The sequence below is a fragment of the Chelon labrosus genome, assembly GCF_963514085.1.
Source record: "Chelon labrosus genome assembly, chromosome: 1".
In the NCBI taxonomy this organism is placed as follows: Eukaryota; Metazoa; Chordata; class Actinopteri; order Mugiliformes; family Mugilidae; genus Chelon; species Chelon labrosus.
This window is the reverse complement of record NC_140337.1, coordinates 36906534-36926927: the sequence shown is the minus strand read 5'-3', so window position 1 is coordinate 36926927 and position 20394 is coordinate 36906534. Positions and strand designations below refer to the sequence as shown.

Below are 20394 nucleotides of genomic sequence, written 5' to 3'. Positions count from 1 at the left end.
ATCCTCTGGGATTTGTTGCTCCCTATCTCCTCAGTGGCAAAAAGATCCTGCAAGAAATGTGCCGTCAGGGTACCAGCTGGGACGATCCACTGCCTGAAGGTCTGAAACCACGGTGGGAGCGCTGGAAAAGGGATCTCATCAATCTGGAGAAAGTACAGATAGCCAGATGTTATGTGCCTACTGACTTTGGAAAGGTGGAGAAAAGAGAACTGCATCATTTCTCAGATGCAAGCACCACTGGGTATGGACAATGTTCTTATCTGAGACTTGTAAATGGGGATGGAGATGTTCACTGTGCCTTCATCATGGGAAAAGCCCGCGTCTCCCCCACAAAAGTCTCCACTATTCCAAGGTTAGAGCTCACAGCAGCAACGGTCTCAGTCACAGTGAGTAACATGCTTAAAGAAGAGCTAACTCACGACACTATGGATGAATTCTTTTGGACAGACTCAAAGGTTACTCTTGGGTACATACATAATGAAGCAAGACGGTTCCACACCTTTGTCGCAAATAGGGTGCAAAAGATACGCAACAGTACAGCACCCCAGCAGTGGTTGTACATTTCCACCAAAGAAAATCCTGCAGACCATGCGTCCAGAGGGACAACAGTGGAGGAACTACTGTCATCTGAGTGGCTCACAGGTCCCAAGTTCCTGTGGGAAAAGGAAATATATCCTCCAGCCAAGGTGATTCTGGATCTTCCAATAGGAGACCCAGAAGTAAAAAGGGTTCAAACATTCTTAACAAAGACTACTGCAAGAGCGAGTCTGTCTGACCGCCTCGTGAAATTCTCATCCTGGTCTAAGGCTGTCAGTGCTGTGGCTCGTCTCAAACGCCGACTCCTGAAAGACAAATCAAACACTCACTCTACAGTCAGTGAACGACAGAACGCAGAACTTGTGATCATCAAAGACATACAAAAACAAGCATACACGGAAGAAATAAAGACATTAAAAAATGGAAATCTATTACCAAGGAATAACAAGTTACATCCCCTTGATCTCTTCTTGGACAGAGATGCTGTGCTCAAGGTGGGAGGAAGACTGCGCTGCTCATCCCTTCCTAGCTCAGTAAAGCACCCAACAGTCATCCCCAGGCAGCATCATGCCACAAAACTGATAATTGCACACTGCCATGAAAAGGTTAAACACCAGGGCAAAGGCTTTACCATCAATGAAATCCGGGCCAGTGGCTATTGGATCCCGGGTTTAAGTCAAGCAGTTGCATCCTACATTCGTCAGTGTGTAACATGTCGGAGACTAAGAGGACATGCAGTAGGGCAAAAAATGAGTGATCTCCCAACAGAACGGATGGAATCCTCTCCCCCATTCACATACTGCGGGATGGACTGTTTTGGCCCTCTCCTGACTAAACAAGGTCGAAAAGAGCACAAAAGATATGGCTTACTCTTTACATGTTTCAGCTCTCGTGCTATCCATGTTGAAATGATAGATGATTTGTCAACTGATGCTTTCATCGACGGTCTACGTTGCTTTCTGGCACTGCGAGGCTCAGTGAGACAAATTAAATGTGATCAAGGCACTAATTTTGTAGGAGCCAAAAATGAACTGAGAGCAGCTCTACAAGAACTGGACGTTGAAAGACTGGCAACCTTCCTTGCAGAACAGCAGTGTGATTTTGTGTTCAATACACCTCATGCAAGTCACGCAGGTGGAGTGTGGGAACGACAGATCAGAACTGTAAAAAATGTGCTCAACTCCACACTCTCTCTCTCACCTGGAAGACTCAATGATGCCTCCTTAAGAACTCTATTATATGAGGCTTCTGCTATTGTAAACAGCCGTCCTCTTACAACGGATAACCTGAATGATCCGAACAGTTTAGAACCACTCACTCCAAACCATCTAATTAACATGAAAGCTGTCACTACACCTCCTCCCCCAGGCAAGTTCATCAGAGAAGACTTATATGGCCGAAAAAGATGGAGACAAGTACAATATTTAGCAGAACAGTTTTGGAGCCGGTGGAAAAAGGAATATCTACACAACATCATGCTCAGACAAAGATGGCATGCGACCAGGAGGAATCTTCAAGTGGGTGACATTGTAATGGATACAGAGGAACAGCTTCCAAGATCAGACTGGAGACTCGGACGAGTCTCAGAGACAGTGAGAGATGATGATGGTCTTGTAAGAAAGGTCAAGATATGTTTAGGAGATAGACAACTGAACAGAAGAGGCGAATGCTTGAACAAAGTATCCTTGGTAGAACGTCCAGCTCATAAATTAGTTCTACTAGTAGAGGCCTCTTAAGTGAGCAAAAAACAAAACAAAACAAATCTGTTGTATCAATGTATTTACTATTTATTTTATATGAAGTAATTGCACGTAAAAATTAATAGTGTTTTATGTTTTGCATATTATATAAAACACTTATAATTTGGTGGGAGTGTAAAAGACTTGGAAGCAATATATGGTTTTATTTGCAATACATAATTCATAGTTCTGTGTTGTTTCGAATGTTCGTGTATGTTGTCATGGCTACGGAGGTAACGGAGAAAAGTGGACGGATAAGAGTACACAAAAAAGGGAAGAAAGGAGTGTACTTTGTAAATTGATGTAAATATTTTGAGCGCCCTGTCAAAATGGCAACAAGGTATCTTTTATTTTATCTTCTGATGTTGTAGTGATTGTGATTGTGTCTATGATTTATGTAGTTATATTGATTTGTATATATTTTTTGTTCAATGAACAGCTCTTACGGTGTTGGTGGATGTTGAATGGAACGGTATTAAATGAGTGAAAATCTACCGACGTCTCATCAATATCTGTAAAGTAAAACCATTGATTGACCGGGGACGCTACAGTCTCTTTAAAGACATATTCTTTACATATATGAACAAGTACCATTATATGGAGGTTTTCTGTAGAAAAAGTGAATATTTTTTACAGGTGAATGATGCTGTCTTTATATGTTTTATAGAAGTTTATTTAATGCTCGATACTTGATATCAAAGGTGAAAGTTGAGAGTGCAGCTAACCAACGGTAGCTCACAGCATCAAGTGTGGCTGTGGTAAGCAGGTATGTCAATGGATGTTATCTGTGATAATGGTGAAGAAATTTCTATACAGATAGTTGTGAAACGTTTCTGTGATGGCTCATTTAAGGGCCAAAAATTCAAGTCTGTGTGCTGGATATTTTGCTTTTGACACAAAGCGGCTCCTAATCCTGTTGTGCTGGCATCTGTGTGGAACACATAAGGAATCCTAGGATCTGCATAGCCAAGGATTGGAGATGATGTCAGCTTGTGTATGATCTCCTCAAAGGCTCGTTAACACTCAAGATCCCAGCATTCACCAAAGGGTTCTTTTGGGCTGAGCTATTTCCCATCACTGAGGCTAAGCATGAACCCTTTTCATCGCAGTGGATAGCCAGCATTGAGGTAATCCTTCATGAACCTCAGATAGTAACCTGAGAACCCTAAGAAGGATTGGAGCTCCTTTAAGTTCTGTGGTCTCAGGCAGGTTTTCAAGGCTTGAACCTTTTCAGGGTCAGTCTTCACTCCATCGCTGCATACAATGTGCCCCAGGTAATGCACAGAAGTCTGAAAGAACTTACATTTATCAGGTGAAAGTTTCAAGCCATGTTCCCTGAGACAGCTGAAGACATGGATGAGACTCATCTCATGTTCTTCGCGAGTGTCCGAAAACACTATTAAGTCATTCAGGACCTCCTTTAGATGGATGTCACTCATGCATTTCTCCATGAGCCGTTGAAATGTGTTCAGTGTATTAATGACTCCCTGGGGCATTCGGTCGAATTCCCAGAATCCAAAGGGGCACACAAAAGTGGTTTTGTGCTCGTCACATCTCAGTTTGATTGTACCCAGACTTCAGGTCCATCATGGAAAACTACTTGGATCCAGCGAGAGCAGAAAATGACTTCTCCAGTGTTGGCAACACATAAAAGTCTTTTATTGTTTGCAGGTTTCATTTCCTATCGTCCACACATAGGCGTACATCACCATTCTTCTTTCTCACCACCACAATAGGTGAAGAGAATGGAGACTCTGATTCCTGGATTATGCCTGCGTCAAGAGGGTTTGGAGGTGCCTCTTGACTGCTTCATAATCCTGAGGATGAATTGGACGAGGTCTCTGTTTGATGGCTGTCTCCTCCTTCAGCTTGATGTGGTGCTGGATTTTTGTAAAAACGAGTTTACGCTCTGGGTCGGTGGTTACACCGCCACAAGGCTATGCTAACTCACAGAGCTATCTGCTAATACATCCTGGTACTCACTGAGAAAGAAAAGCTTTAAAACACAGGTAAGGTTCCCAGAGTCGCTCACAGTGGTTCACTGAACAGTTGTGAACTCAAACAGTTTCCTTTTTAGCAGTTTGGCACAATATATAATGTTTTTAACAATATTAGTCCACATGAGTGTCGTCCATGTTGCTGCTCTCTTCATGCTATTGCTCTGTTTTCTTCTCACTGCACATCTACCTAACTTGCTCTAAGGGGCGGAGCATGAACTACTTAACACCAATAATGATTCAGCTACATCAGAATGACCCAATGATTTTAGTTTTTCTTCACAGGACCACTCTCTGGAGCAAACTCAGACCTCTGGGATGTAATGAATTAATAAATTAAATGTGAAATGAAATAAGGAATGTAATTATGAAATAAAATAATGTTTAGTGAAAGGAAAATATTTCTACATAATATAACATTAGTTTGCTTGTTTTTTTTCAACAGGTTACACTTCCTATCCTCCTAGCCTCCCAGCTAATAGTAGCCATTCCTAGCTTCCTTGTTATGTCCTCCAGCTGGTCGTTGGTTTTAGATCCAGACTCAGGGGACGTGACAGTCGACCTTCAGAAATCCTCTGATGTTGGTTTGGAACATTTATATGTCAAACTGAGAAACATTAATGTCTGCGACAGGAACAAAGTTCAGTTTCAACATTTTTACAACACAGATACACACCCATCATCTTGAGCCTCAAACAAATCTCAGCTTCTGTGTGTGTGTACGTGTTTTATTCCTCAGAAGTGATCTGTGGACTTCTGGACTTTAATCCAGAGATCTTTATCAGAGTGAAGCTGAATGTAGAGAGAGACACACCTGGCCCCTCCCTCTCTTCACCTGTCAGAGGAAAGCTGACACTGTCTTCACAAACGTGGCTGCAGAGAAGTGTTGTCAGAGAGTCAGTAGATGATCAGCTGCTGTGAGCCTTAGTTTGACAGGAAGATGAAGACGCTGGTGGTGTTTGTGATCCTCGTTCACGGTAAGATATCTTCTTCCTGGATCTGATTCTCACTTCAGTCTGACGTCATTTCTCTCACGTCTGTCTCTTCAAAGAAAGTCAGTGATGACCTGTTTCAACTTTGATTAGTTCTTAGTTTGTCTGTGAGGGACACGTCCAGAAGCAGAGTCTGATGTTCTGTTCACGTGGACTGTTTCTAATCACTGCTGTAAATGTAAAATCACATCAAGAAAGAAAGAATCAAACAGATTGAAGGTGAGCTCAGAGCTAACGACTGCTTGATGATCTGGCTGCAGGTCAGGACTTCACTGTTGGACACAAACATTTACAAATGTCAATGTGTTTGAAAGTCAAACTGTCAGCTAGTGACTTCTTCATGGGGGGATGTTGACGACTAGTTTCCTCATCCAGATGCCACATTACTGAGAACAAGCAACAGAGACATATTAAAGGTTAAGAAATGTTAACCTTATTAAACAGCAGCTGTTTTCATTCACCCTATCTATCCTGATGTTTCCAGTGGTGAATGTGGGACAGGTTTTCAGTGACTGGAACAAACTGAATGTCCTGGTCTGGACTTCACAGCCTCCGTCCTGTTTATTTCTGTCTCTAGACAAAAGTCTGAACATTCACACATTAACAACAGGTCAGTCTTCAAATGGGTTCTTACTGGAATCAACACAAATGATCCAAAGCTTTCTGAGCAGCACAGAGGACAGAACGTTGACTATCACATGTCTGGATGTATCAGATGATCAGAGAACAGTCGGTCCAGTCTTCTGTTCCTGACATTGTGAACTGGAACCAGGTCAGAGGTTAACTATCAAACACAAACACAGTGAGCTACGGTGTCCTGGAGTGGACAGAAAGACAAACATCTGTAGAATGAGGCCATGTTTCCTAAGCTGAGTGCTAGAAATGCTAGAAAGAAGACAAGAGAACAGAGCATTGACTTTGGACCCAGCCCCCCTGGACCTTATGGACAAGCAGACCATGAACATGAAGGATGTTTCTCAGTAACATCTTGCTCCAATCAGTAGATGTTCTCTCTGTGTTTGCTGCATGTTAGCTTCCTAGTGTTCCAGACTTGTAAATCTGTGAAAGCAAGAAGCCATCTCTGAATACTTGACATGAATAACACGGTTGGAGTTCTAGTTTGGACGTTGAGACAGTTTGTGGTTTAGATTGGTGCTGTTAAAGAAGAGATGTGTCTCTGTGTTAGTATCAGGACCAGAGGAGGCCTTTTACTGATGGAGTGTAGTGCAGAGATCAGTCCTGAGAGATGGTGCACCATGAGTTCATTCATCAGTTAGAGCTAAAAATCATCTTCTGCTTGACTGAACTCTAAACTGTTCCAGGACTGGAGTAGAGGACAGACCTGATCAACACAATCTTATGTTACGGGTTTCAAGATGGAACTGGAGTAACAAATGATTTTTTTTTTTCTTCCTTCTGGTTGCTGGGATCCACCGCTCTTCACTTCCCTGGAAAACCGAACCAATGAAGTTAGTGCGTGAAAGAACGAGTCGCCATCTTCTGCTCCGAAACTCTGTCTGTTTATTACAAACTTTCAAAATCATGGCATAAAAATAAACATTCCCTAGTGTAATCTTGTTTCAGTTTTAAAGTCCATTTGTTAGTTTAAATTTGAATAAACCAATATAGTTGTCTCTATTTTTTTTCAAACATCTGAAGGCAACATTTTCCACATACACATTCACAGAAATAACCATGTCTTTATAAAAATAAACATCACTCTTTCTTTCAAGTGCAATAATCCAAAGAATAGATCATGTGTTTTTCACTTATAGGTATTTTTGTTCTTTAACTCAAGAAATCCACCATCATACTAATGTAATCACGTAAATCATAAACCCTCTTTGGCTTTAGATGAATATTTAAATGACTTCAGTCATAACCATGAAACATTATACACATAGGGACAACTGCTTAACTTGTAATGCATTTTTGAACACAGACCAGACATAATTACTCCTCTGTAACTTCAGGATTAGCTTCGTTCCTTGAACACCAACATTTCCTTCATCACATGTCATTCATAACACATCAGGATACCTCAAAACCGAAATTTAAAACATGCCAGGGAGTGAGGACACTAGCACACAGAACCACACATACAGAGTCGCAGTATACACATGCTAACTAGCCGCTAGCGCCATTGTTTTGAGAAGTCCGCACCTGCCGCTTATAAACGCAGCTCTTCAACTCGGTTACACACATCAGAAATTCAACAAACTCATCACAGCTACAATACACCACTACCCACTTCAGGAGGAAATAGTTTCTATAAGTTTTACTGGGTACCGACCTGGAAAACCGAACCAATGAAGTTAGTGCGTGAAAGAACGAGCCGCCATCTTCTGCTCCGAAACTCTGTCTGGAGGGAGAGGGAGGAGTCTCTCACCTTAGGTACCGCGGTGTAACGATACCCGCACTTTGGTTCCACCTGATTACTTCCTTCCTACATTAATACTGATCGTTTCAATAAAATGTTGAAATTATGTTAAACACTGAGCTGGTTATTGCCGACAGTAAAAAGAACACTGTGTAGAATAATAGTCATGTAAATAACAAATTTTCTTATGCTCTCACATAAGTGTATCACACTTACAAATGTCATTACTCATTACTTTGAGCAAGAGAGGAAGTTTTTCAGACAAATCTATGAAAACTGTCAAAACACATTCAATGATCTGTTCTTTGACTTCAGTCTGTGAATGAAATGTAGTTTTTCATTGACTGACTGATAGTTCAACTGGTTTCTCTGGTCCCTGCAGATAATGTGACCTACAGTCAGTCATGTGTCAAGTCAAACCCACAGCATGCAGCTGATTTGTCTTTCTCTTTGTGTGTCCTCTCAGTTTCCCAGCATGCCCTGGCAGGTGTGGTGCAGGTGAATGAGGGGGCGGAGTCTGTCCTGCTACCCTGCCACTACTTGAATTATTTACCTGAGGACCCCACAGTGATTTGGACCAGGAACGATCTCAGTCCCAAATCTGTCCACAAACGAGGAGAAACAGATGAAGTTGAAGGTCAGAACCAGGTTTACAGGGGGAGGACATCGATGACGCCTGATGCTCTAGACACTGGAGACTTCAGCCTCACTCTGACAAAACCCCACCTCTCTGACAGCGGCAGCTACACCTGCTCCATCAGTGATGGAAGAGAAGAACAGAGAGTGACAGACATACATCTACAGGTTAAAGGTCAGAAACAAACCTCAACATGTGTTCACTGTTTAAATATGAGGAGGAAGAAAAAGACTCAACTGAACCTTTGTGAGGTTTCACTTTCTGTAGCAGAACATTAGACAAACAGCAGTGGAGACAAGAGCAGCACCTCATTCATTCATTCATTCATTCATTCATTCATTCATTCATTCATGCTACAAGATATGACAGAACCAGTATTAACTCTGTCAAAGACTGGAAAACCTGAAGGAAGGTGATGGGTCCTTCTAAGAGTGTTAGAGAAAAGTGTAAGGAAGAGTTTCTCACAGACATTTAGCAACGATGAAAGGATGAAAATCTAACTCAGGTTTTTATGTGATCCAGGAATGAAGTTTGAAAGCAGCAGTGTTTTCATATTATTAGGAACAGTCTGGGGAGACATTCCTGTAAAGATGATGTGTTGTGTTTCTGCTAATGTGATGAGATGCTTCTAATTAGGGCTGTCAATAGATTCAAATATTTCATTTCATAGTTAAATTCAAATGAATCACACATTCTTTAAAAGTCTGTTTCAGATAAACCTGGAAGGTACATTTGAAAGTTTTTAATACTCTTCTCAACATGTCAGCTGCTCAGAAAGCTCTGTGCTCTGCAGAGAAGTCTCAGCTCTCAGCTGTGTTCTTGATCCAGTGGTAACTCTGTTCACATCCACAGTAAATGCAGATAACTTAGTTCTAGTAGAGAGGAGACTCTGACAGGACGTTGAAGATGAACTTATCGTCCAAAAACCCATTCCTTTATCAATTACTGCTCCTTTTTCTCTGCTTGACTTCATCCTCTTCTTCTTTGGGGAGTTTTGTCAGTTTTGATGCTACAGGGTGTATTACTGCCCTCTACAGAGTAAAATGATTTACTATGACCACTGTGTTACTGCTGCTTTAATCACGTCCTGATTTCAGTTGACTTTAATGATGAACTAATCCCAGAAAACTCAGTGTGTTTGTCAGTGAATGTAGAACTCACCGACACACTGATCATTTATCAACAATGATTCTATGGATCAGTTTGAAATATTCAGGGAGTAATGGAAGAAGAGGGAGCAGCCACAGTGAGCTGTTAGATGAAGAGCTGCAGACTGAACACCTCCAGCTTCTCATCCAGGAAACAAACACCTGCCTCTACAGTTGATCTGCTTTATTGTCCTCTCAGACCAGCAGGTGGACGTGAAGGTGCAGGAAGGGGCGGAGTCTGTCATCCTACCATGCAGAACAAACGCTGACCTCCCTGAGGACACCTCAGTGGAGTGGACTCGCTCTGAGCCAGAACTCATCATGGTCCATGTGTATCGAAACGGAAGTAACCAACTTAACAATCAGGACAACCTTTACTGTGGCCGAACGAAGATGAATGAAGACCTGCTGGAAACTGGAGACCTCAGTCTGACCCTGAAATACCCCACAGAGAGAGACTCTGGATCATACATCTGCACCGTCTACAGAGGCCAAGACATCCTGAGAGAGAAAGTAGTGCTGGACCACCTCAAAGGTACTGTAAGGACTGTAGATACAGGTCAGAGGTCAGAGGTCAGAGCTGTAGATACAGGTCAGAGGTCAGAGGTCAGAGCTGTAGATACAGGTCAGAGGTCAGAGGTCAGAGCTGTAGATACAGGTCAGAGGTCAGAGCTGTAGATACAGGTCAGAGGTCAGAGGTCAGAGCTGTAGATACAGGTCAGAGGTCAGAGGTCAGAGCTGTAGATACAGGTCAGAGGTCAGAGGTCATGTTTTTCTTTATGTTTCTCCACAGAACCACCTCCAGTCTGGCCTACAGTTCTCCTGGTTCTCCTGGTTCTCCTGGTTGTTCTTGGGGTCGTTGGGGGTCTTTTGTTTCATTGTCGACACTACTTCATGTCAGGTGAGTCTCTACTACTACACTACCCATAATGCTGATGGTAACATGTGTCCTGTGGAGGAGACTTGTTCCAGCTGCTGAAAGAGTTCAGAGTTCAAACAGCTGCTACAGAGAGCTGAAGAGAAACTTCCAGGTTTAGTTCCAGAAGTCAGAAACTCTTCATCAAACATGTCTGCAGCACTTTACAGGACGCTTTGACTAGTTACCAAGGAACGAGTCAGGAAGACATCAGGAACAAACGGAGACACAATCCAGCTCTAATCAGAAGCTCCTGACGTCCTCAATCAGGACCTGAGCTCTGAGCTCATGAGTCCAGGTCTCTCCCAGTCCCAGTAAAACCAGAGCAGAGGGTTAGGGTTCTTCCTCATACATTCATCTGATTGGTTCCTCATTAGTTCCTGACTTCTTCTTTGGTAACTGCTCCAAATGTCCTGAAGAAGAAAACTGGTGTTCAGTCACAAACTAGTTTCCACTGGTTTGTGTCAGAGGTGTGACAGACGTCAGGTGAGCTCAGGTCACCTGGTTGATCCACGTCCTCATACAAACTGAACACTGAGAGTCCTCCACCAACATGAGACACATAGACAAGGATGGACAGAGACGTCCTGTTACCATCAGAGCTGCTGCTGCTGTCTCTACAGCTGATGATGGGATTTGTTGTCCTCTCAGTCTACCAGGTGGAGGTGGATTCAGGGGTGGAGTCTGTCCAGCTGACCTGCAAAACCACAGCTCACCTGCCTGAAGACGCTAAAGTGGAGTGGAGGGACAGTGACTACAGGAAGGTCCATGTGTATCAGAACAGCTCTGACCAGCTTGAAGACCAGAACCAGATTTACAGAGACAGAACGAAGATGAATGAAGACCTGCTGAAAACTGGAGACCTCAGTCTGACCCTGAAAGACCCCACATATGGAGACAAAGACAACTACACCTGCACCGTCTACAACAAGGAGGGAGACATCCTGATGGAGAAACAAGTGAAGCTCAATGTCAGAGGTCAGTACTGTAGATACAGGTCAGAGGTCAGAGGTCAGTACTGTAGATACAGGTCAGAGGTCAGTACTGTAGATACAGGTCAGAGGTCAGAGGTCAGTACTGTAGATACAGGTCAGAGGTCAGAGGTCAGTACTGTAGATACATGTCAGAGGTCAGTACTGTAGATACAGGTCAGAGGTCAGTACTGTAGATAGAGGTCAGAGGTCAGAGGTCAGTACTGTAGATACAGGTCAGAGGTCAGTACTGTAGATACAGGTCAGAGGTCAGAGGTCAGTACTGTAGATACAGGTCAGAGGTCAGAGGTCAGTACTGTAGATACAGGTCAGAGGTCAGTACTGTAGATACAGGTCAGAGGTCAGAGGTCAGAGGTTAACTGATGAACTGATGACTCTCTAACAGACTGATCAGCTGACTGACCTTAGAAATAATGTCCATGTTCTAATGAGTCCTACAGTAATCAGTCAGCTGCTGATCCAGCTGTGGTAAAGTGTGTGTGTGGGGGGGGTTATCTTCCTGAACATTAATGTTGTAAACATGTTACTGATGTCACATGATTGGACAGACACCAAAGACAACACTGTCTCTGTTCAATGGAGAATGGGACATATTTCAGACTGGAACCAGTCAAACATGTTTCACTCCAGATATTTCTCTTCAATGTGCTCAGAGCTGCTGCTGCTGTCTCTACAGCTGATGATGGGATCTGTTGTCCTCTCAGTCCCCCAGGTGGTGATAGATTCAGGGGTGGAGTCTGTCCAGCTGACCTGCAAAACCACAGAGCTGCCTGAAGACGCTAAAGTGGAGTGGAAGGACTTTTACAGGATGGTCCATGTGTATCAGAACGGCTCTGACCAGCTTGAAGACCAGGACCAGATTTACAGAAACAGAACGAAGATGAATGGAGACCTGCTGAAAACTGGAGACCTCAGTCTGACCCTGAAATACCCCACAGAGAGAGACAGCGGAGGATATAATTGTCGAGTCTACAACAAGGAGGGAGACATGCTGAGATGGAAAAGAGTGCTGCTCAGAGTGAAAGGTTTTCTTTCTTTCTTTCTTTCTTTCTTTCTTTCTTTCTTTCTTCATTCTTTTTGTCTCTCTTATTCTCACAAACAACCAACCATCAAGACTCTGATCATCTGCAACACCTTTCTAGATCTCTGTCCTGTTCCTTCTGCTTTCATCTGCTTCTGTCCTTCAGCTTTCTCTACAATCATTCAATAAAGTCATGAAAACCTGCTGCTGCTGCTGCTGCTGCTGTCTCTACAGCTGATGATGGGATTTGTTGTCCTCTCAGACTGTCAGGTGGAGGTGGAGGAGGGGGTGGAGTCTGTCCAGCTGCCCTGCAAAACCACAGAGCTGCCTGAAGACACTAAAGTGGAGTGGTGGGATAGATACAGGAAGGTCCATGTGTATCAGAACGGCTCTGACCAGCTTGAAGACCAGGACCAGATTTACAGAAACAGAACGAAGATGAATGAAGACCTGCTGAAAACTGGAGACCTCAGTCTGACCCTGAAATACCCCACAAAGAGAGACAGTGGACGATACAGATGTAGAGTCTGGAACAAGGAGGGAATGATGCTGAGAGAGAAAACAGTGGAGCTCAGAGTGAAAGGTTTGTTTTCTTTCTTTCTTTCTTTCTTTCTCTCTCTCTGTCTGTCTTTGTCTCTAACTGTCTTGTGTCTCCTCTGCAGACAGAGTCCAGGTCCAGGATGTAACGTCTCCTCTGATGGCTGTAGAGTCAGTTTGATCAGGTTGTTGATCTTTGATTATTGATCAGTGAAGGATCTGATGATGATTTCAAAGAAGATAAAGCTGCTGGTGAAGCAGAGTTCATGTCAGCGACCTCCTCCTGCTTCAAGTCAAACCCTCAAAGTCAGTCAACACGTTTGGAAGAGGGAACTAATGACCTTCATTCAAATGTCCAGCAGAGGACAGTCCTGACTGAAACCTTCAACAAGACAAGTTAACATGAGCTTTTGAACATTTCTGGGACTTCTGATGTGTTGATGAAACCAGGACAGAAGGAACTGATCAGCAAATATGTTTTAAAGAACGTCTAAGAAAGAGAAAAGGAAGAAAAAGCCACAGTAAATAAATGACTGAGGACAGATTGAAATGAGCCTTTCAACAGCAACATTTAAAAGACATGAAGTGTGCAACGAGCTGTGGTCACCAGCAGGAGGCAGAAGACTGCAGAGGAGAGAGTGGAGAGGTTCCTGTTGGAATTCCAGGGTTAACCAGGAAACCACACACATCCTTTACTCAGTGATAAATCACATGTTCACACTGAGCGTCTAGAAACTGAGGAATCTGTTGAAGTCACAGTAAAGGAGCAATCAGCTTCCTGGCTGCTCCCTCCCTCCGCCCACCTGTGTGTGTGTCATCAGACCTTTGGGAACTTTTTTCCAGATCAGAGAATAATCAGTGATGAAAATAACCTTCAAACAGTGTGAACAGTGTGGCTGGAGCTGAGCTCTTTCCTTCATCTGACAACTATCAGAACCCAACATGATGATCTAGAAGGAATAAAGAGCAAGTGATCAGCTGATTCAGCAGAGTTTTACTTTAGTTTTTAGTTGAGTTTATTTCTTCCAGGGACCATGTACAAAGTGCATTAATCACAGAGTAGATCCACTGGAGCAGGTTTAACAAATGGTGGTGGAGCTAGAGCAGAGCGTTGTATTATTTACTGATTTATGTGATAGGGACAGTTCACATTAATGAACATCTACTCAGACAGTCATAGATGTAAATATGATGGATTCTAGCAACAATGCTCATTTTCATCCACAGTCCCTAGACAGGTAACACAAACACATGATAAGACATAGGACAGGACAATAGATCACAATGAGAACACACATGTTCAGGTCAGACTGGATATTTATTGAAACATTCAACTAAACTCATCATGTTTTCTCTCCACATATTTAATCAGAAACTTTTTACATTTTTAAACAAACTTTAGTTTCTTAAACTCTGAATGTGGAACAAGCAAATCTTTATATTATAAACACATGAAAAATCTAATCTGAAATAAAAACACATCAGTGTCTTTAGTTCTTCTTGTTATTTACTGAAATAAATCAATCTCATGCCTCTCTCTGTCTGTAGTCTTTAGAGTTTATTTTCAGTGTAAACCCTTTTTCACAGGCCAACAACAAAACAATAATAATATATTCATTCATTCATTCATTCATCTTCTGTAACCTCTTGTCCAGCTGTCATTGGTCTAGAGGGGGGGGGGGGGGGTCCACCCTGGACAGGTCTCCAGTCTATCCCAGCTGTCATTGGTCTAGAGGGGGGGTCCACCCTGGACAGGTCTCCAGTCTATCCCAGCTGTCATTGGTCTAGAGGGGGGGTCCACCCTGGACAGGTCTCCAGTCTATCCCAGCTGTCATTGGTCAAGAGGGGGGGTCCACCCTGGACAGGTCTCCAGTCTATCCCAGCTGTCATTGGTCCAGAGGGGGGGTCCACCCTGGACAGGTCTCCAGTCTATCTTAGCTGTCACTGGTCTAGAGGGGGGGTCCACCCTGGACAGGTCTCCAGTCTATCCCAGCTGTCATTGGTCTAGAGGGGGGGTCCACCCTGGACAGGTCTCCAGTCTATCACAGGGCTAACACAGAGAGACACTCACACCTACGGCCAATTTAGAATCACCAATGAACCTTACCAGCATGTCTTTGGACGGTGGGAGGAAGCTGGAGAACCTGGAGAGAACCCACGCAGACACAGGGACAACATGCAGACTACACACAGAAAGGAACCAGTGGACCTGGATTAGAACCCAGAACCTTCTGGCAGTGAGGCATCAGTGCTAACCACCACACCACTGTGCCGCCCTCCAAATTCAATTCTAATACTTCTTCTAATGTAATCTGATGATCTTCTATTTCTACTAAAAGAATGGAATGAATATTATTGGATGGAATTGCTCCTAAAATGTTCAACAGTATTTTTCTAAAATGCTTGACTCAGCAAAAACCCAACAAACTATTGTGTGTTCATCAACTGTAAACAAATGTCATGTCATTGTGTTACGTGACAGGCAGGGTCAGGGGGCACAATTGTTTGTGTCTGTGTGTGTTCCCTCCTCTTCTCCTCTTCCCCTCCTCCTCCTCACTCCTCTCAGGTAAACTCCCATCAATTAGCCTACACCTGTGGATCCCAGCTGGCCAATCATCCAGGTTCCAGTAGAACAGGAGCGTAGCTGCAGTCATGGTTCTCTGTTCTCTGCCTGTCTGCACTGTGCTATACTTGCTTTAGTAAACTTCCTAGTTTCAACCTGGAGCTTTGTGGAGTCAGTCAGTGTGACTAGGTAAGTTTTGGAGTACTCTATACATGTTCCAGTCACGTAGTACTTCCTTGTCTATGAACACTAGGTTTTAGGCTTGGTGCCACTGTAGCCCTGTAGAAATCATTTAGGTTACAGTGCAAAAGAAAAATCCATATAGCATGATTTAATGTTGAATTAAAAGTTCATGGTCTTTAAAAGAGGAAGTTCATAATATTCAAATGTTTAATAAATTAGACTATTTACAGCTGAAAGAATAAATCTATAAAAGTCTTTGTCACAAATAGGGGGTTGCAGGGAATGGAGTGTGGACCCAGATGCAGGACTCCAAGATGCAGGAGTAGGCAAAAAAAAAAAAGGATTTAATTAACAAAAGACAAAACCAAAAGCGCTGCAGAGGAGGCAGGAAATCCAAAACGCAAACCAAAATCCAAAACACTATCAAACTAAGACATGGCAGGAAAAACACTTGGCAAGGAACAAAAGGCATGGAACGTGGACAAACAGAAACATGGAACACGGTGACACAGAACTGGCAGTAAAAAAACAGTATGACGCGACAGAGACAAAGGGGAAGGCAGGGCTATATAAAGACATGAGGAACAGGGGTGACGAGACACAGGTGAAGCAAATGAAGAATTAACACAAGCTGAAACCAATGATCTAATCAAAAGAAAACATGGGATAACAAAACAGGAAGTTGAGAACTTAGCAAAAATAAAACAGGAAACAGAACAGAAAAAACTAAACACTAACCATGACTATGAAAACCAAGAACTTAATACAATAAACAGAAACACAGGAAACTAAACCATGACGAACTAAGACATGACGAAAGACATGACAGAACCAAGAACGGAGGACATAACAGAAAACATGACAGTCTTTTAGTTCATCAAGTTTCTATGAAATATCTGTGATTCTGAAGAAAATGAGAGATAACAAGTAACCTAACCTGTTACTTGTCACAGGTCAGTCATTTAATTCCTGTGTTGTCATTGGTTATCAAAGTCACGAGTCCATCAGAGTCACTAGGCTCGTTCGACTTCATGCAGATCTGTGCAGATCTGACTTGACGTGATGCATGCTGGGTTGAACAAGTTCATTTTAACCAATCATATTCGAGGTCTATGAGCATGAACAACCCAGCATGCATCACGTCAAGTCAGATCTGCACAGATCTGCATGAAGTCGAACACGCCTAATGAATTGTGTAAGTCAGGGACTAATGGTGCAGGTTAGTGTAATGTGTAGTGAGCATGCAACAAGAGAGACCGACGCTATCTTTGCTCTTCAGCTCTTCACTTTGCTTCCATCTCACGTGCTTCTAAGACACAACTACATCATCATCATCATCAGACTGCATGCTGCTTCTGTGTCATCTTTGTCTCCAGCAGCAGCAACAGTGTTGTACAGGATGACCTTCTCTCTGACCTCACCCAGTCTCCTCCGTCTCCGTTGCCTTGTCTGATTGCTGTGTGTTAGGTCAAACAAGTATTATTAGTCAGAAGAAGAGACAAGCATTAGTTGTTGAGTGTCACAATACTAATGTCAGGAAGGGGTAGCATGGGTTGGAGGTTTAGGACCCAGATGCAGGAGTTTAAAGGCTGAGGCAGGAGTAGGCAAAAAAGATATTTAATAAAAAAAAGACTAAGAACGCTGCTGACGTTGCAGTAAGTATGAAAGAGCAAAAATCTACACACTTTGAAAAACTAGAACTTGACATAAAACTATGACTGTCAGACATGGACAAGACAAATGAACAGTATGACACGACGAGGAACAAAGAGGTGACGAGACACAGGTGAAGCACATCAAGACATAACACAAGGAGAAACCAATGAGCTAATCAACAGGAAAACACGGACATAACACAACAGGAAGTTAACAAAATAAAACAGGAAACAGAAAACCAATGTGAGAATCATTTTTATTCACTGATCTATCTTCATACATATCTTCCAGTGTCCATGTCAAAGTCTCCTTGGGACAGACACTGAAGCCAGTGTCACTGTGGATGTGAATGATGCTCTGATGAGCAGGTGGCTCATTGTACAGTAGCCTCAGTCACCTGTGTGTCGGTGATGAACACTATAGAGCTGCAGTCATTTACCATCCATCTAACCATTAAACACAGTGGAGTGTCTGGGTGAGACTCATCCCATGACCAGCATCGTTATCACATCTGCTCTGGCTGCACAAACAGAACAGACAACATGTCAGACCAGTGTTATCATGTGGTGCTGTGTCAGAGCATGACGTCTGATCTGTTTGAACCAACCTGACGAGGTCATGTGTTCAGTGGTCAGAGCTGACCTTCACACAAAGCTCTGTACTTGCTCCACCTCCTCACCATCCTGGTTCCTACCCCCTTTTATGAGGCCATTCCAGACTGGAGGGGATTTTTCAAAGCAGCATTCATGTATGTAGTATTTATGATGATTATGTTGTTCACATGCTGGCCAACCTTCTTATTTTGTGTAGTTATACCTACTTGGATCATTTTGAAAGAAAACAAATCCGGTCTGTGGATGTGGGCCTGAGCCAGTTGTTGAAGGGTTTCCACAGGTTTTAGATCATGTGACATTAATAGAACAGGTGCTCTGTTGTCTCCACCTTTGTGGTTCATAGGTGACGATGTTCAACATCACATTTAAATCTCTTTCTGATATAAATTCATTGGAGGGATATATTTCATTTAAGATTTTAAAATCTATCTCTTTATGTTGAGGAGGGATTGGAGACTGAAGGAATTTAGTCCTAATAGACTTTTTCCATAGTTTTGAAAACAGACTGGACAGGTAAGTGTCAAACACCAACAGCTCACTGATCTCACTATTGCACCAACTTCCAGCCTGACCACTGATGATCTAACACCACACTTCTTTACAGATACTTCCTCACGCTTATGGTTTAGTCTTTAATCAGTTATATGCTCAATGTTGGACCAAAGCTGCATATAATTGATAAAGATTAAAGATTTAGGTGAAGCTTAACTTTCCTCTCCTCTTGCAGGCGGAGCTGAGTGAACTCCAGCACCTGCATGACGCCATCAATCACCCGTGGTCACGAGCAGTGGCGGCGCCAGGTCTGAGCTAGGTGGTCCTGTAGCTGCCCCTATAATAGCCATAGCACCCGCCCTGCACCCCCAAGAAATGTCTGTCGTGTTTTAGATTTATATTTTAATGTCATGTTTGAATAAGATAATAAGATTAAATAATAATAATCCAAACTATTTTAGTCTGATAAAACCAGAGGCTGTTCTTTGGCCGATGGGCTCAGCGCTGTGAACCTTTCCACTGAGGATGCTAACGTTGCGGTTTGTGCTGCAGGTGATGTCAGCAGTTATTCATCATTAGACTAGTGTTGGTAACTGACTGTGTGAGTTAGTGATCGGAGCATTTTAGGCCGAAGCCTGAACACTGTCTGTTTCCTTCTGTTGCTGCTGTTTGCTGCTCCGTTGTATTCAGGACTCCACTGTGACAGAACTGTGTTAGATCTTATTTTCAGAGGTTTACATTGGCAGCCTTATGTGTGTTGTATCTATAGCCCTGTGTTTAAGCTACAACTTCTCCTCACACTTTTCTTATTGCACTGTTATAAGAGGAATGTTCTGATTCTATTGTTTTCTATTCATTTATACAGTCTGAAGTTCAGCAGGACAGGTTTCTGTTTAAGAGAGATATTTATTTTATTTTATTTTTAAAATAAATTGTTGAATAATAATTAGTTTTTCATTCATTCATTCATTCATTCATTCATCTTCTATAGCCAGTTATTCCTGTTCTGGGTGGCCGGGTCTGCTGGATCCTATCCCATGTGTTCATATCACTCAGAAATATGAATCTAATTCAATTCAGGTTCGAGTCAAATAGTTCAAATATCATTTCACACAAATGAGGGCTAAAAAGTTTCACCACGCCAGCATGGGTGAAGGCAACCGGGTCAGCCGCCCTGACAATGAGGTGTCCCTTATTTATTTCTCAGGGAGCTGGTAACACTACTTGTGTTGAATACTTTTACATATATTCACTGAATGAGTGTAGTTAATGTGAGCGTGTCCATAATAAAACACATCAACATTCAAAGCACCTAGTAAAGATTGTGGACACTGAGAACCAAACGCTAATAAAACACCGTACATAACTCAAAGGAGGAAGTGATTGTTTTACTTGGAGCGCGTCATGACCACATCGAACCCCTGAACAAAGAACGGCGTCTAGAAGTCGGTTGCCGGTTAAAATGCCGTCACGCATGTTCCTGTTAAAAAGTCATCCTTTAGTTCCAAATCCAGATTATATCCTAATTCTATGCAGCGTGTTGTTTAGCAGGCTGCTGTTAGACTGACTATCAGTGACTGCAGAGGTGATTTCTGATCAACTCTGGACGTATAAAACCCTCAAACATGTTCCTTTACTAGTGAGAGCTGAAGGTGTAAGAAATGTTTTCTCATCATGATGTTTTTAAACGTCTATGATAGGAGTTGACAGACTTCTGATTTTTCAACTAATATGTCAAATGACAAATGTGACGTCATGAATAAAATAATGTTGACGTGAACAGAAGTCATGTTGGCAGCAGCTGCAGCCATGAAATGTTCATGTGTTCACACTGCAGATGTGGATCACATTTAGAGTGTTGAGTTCAGTTCAGTCTGACAGAGACAAAGTCACAGATCCATCTGTATTTAATAAATCAAACTGTGTTCAGACACAGACATGAATCTAAAGAGTCTGTTGTTATGTATGTGTCAGAGTTTTAGTTACAACA

At 42.7% G+C, this 20394-nt stretch overlaps 1 protein-coding gene across 1 annotated transcript in view; it reads left to right on the top strand.

Moving 5' to 3' along the window:
- The window catches only part of LOC311487731 (butyrophilin-like protein 2), a gene marked incomplete at its 5' end in the record, with an annotated part of 195517 nt that overhangs the window by 51560 nt on the left and 123563 nt on the right, over positions 1-20394 (top strand). The gene's annotated exons all lie outside the window — the stretch shown is intronic.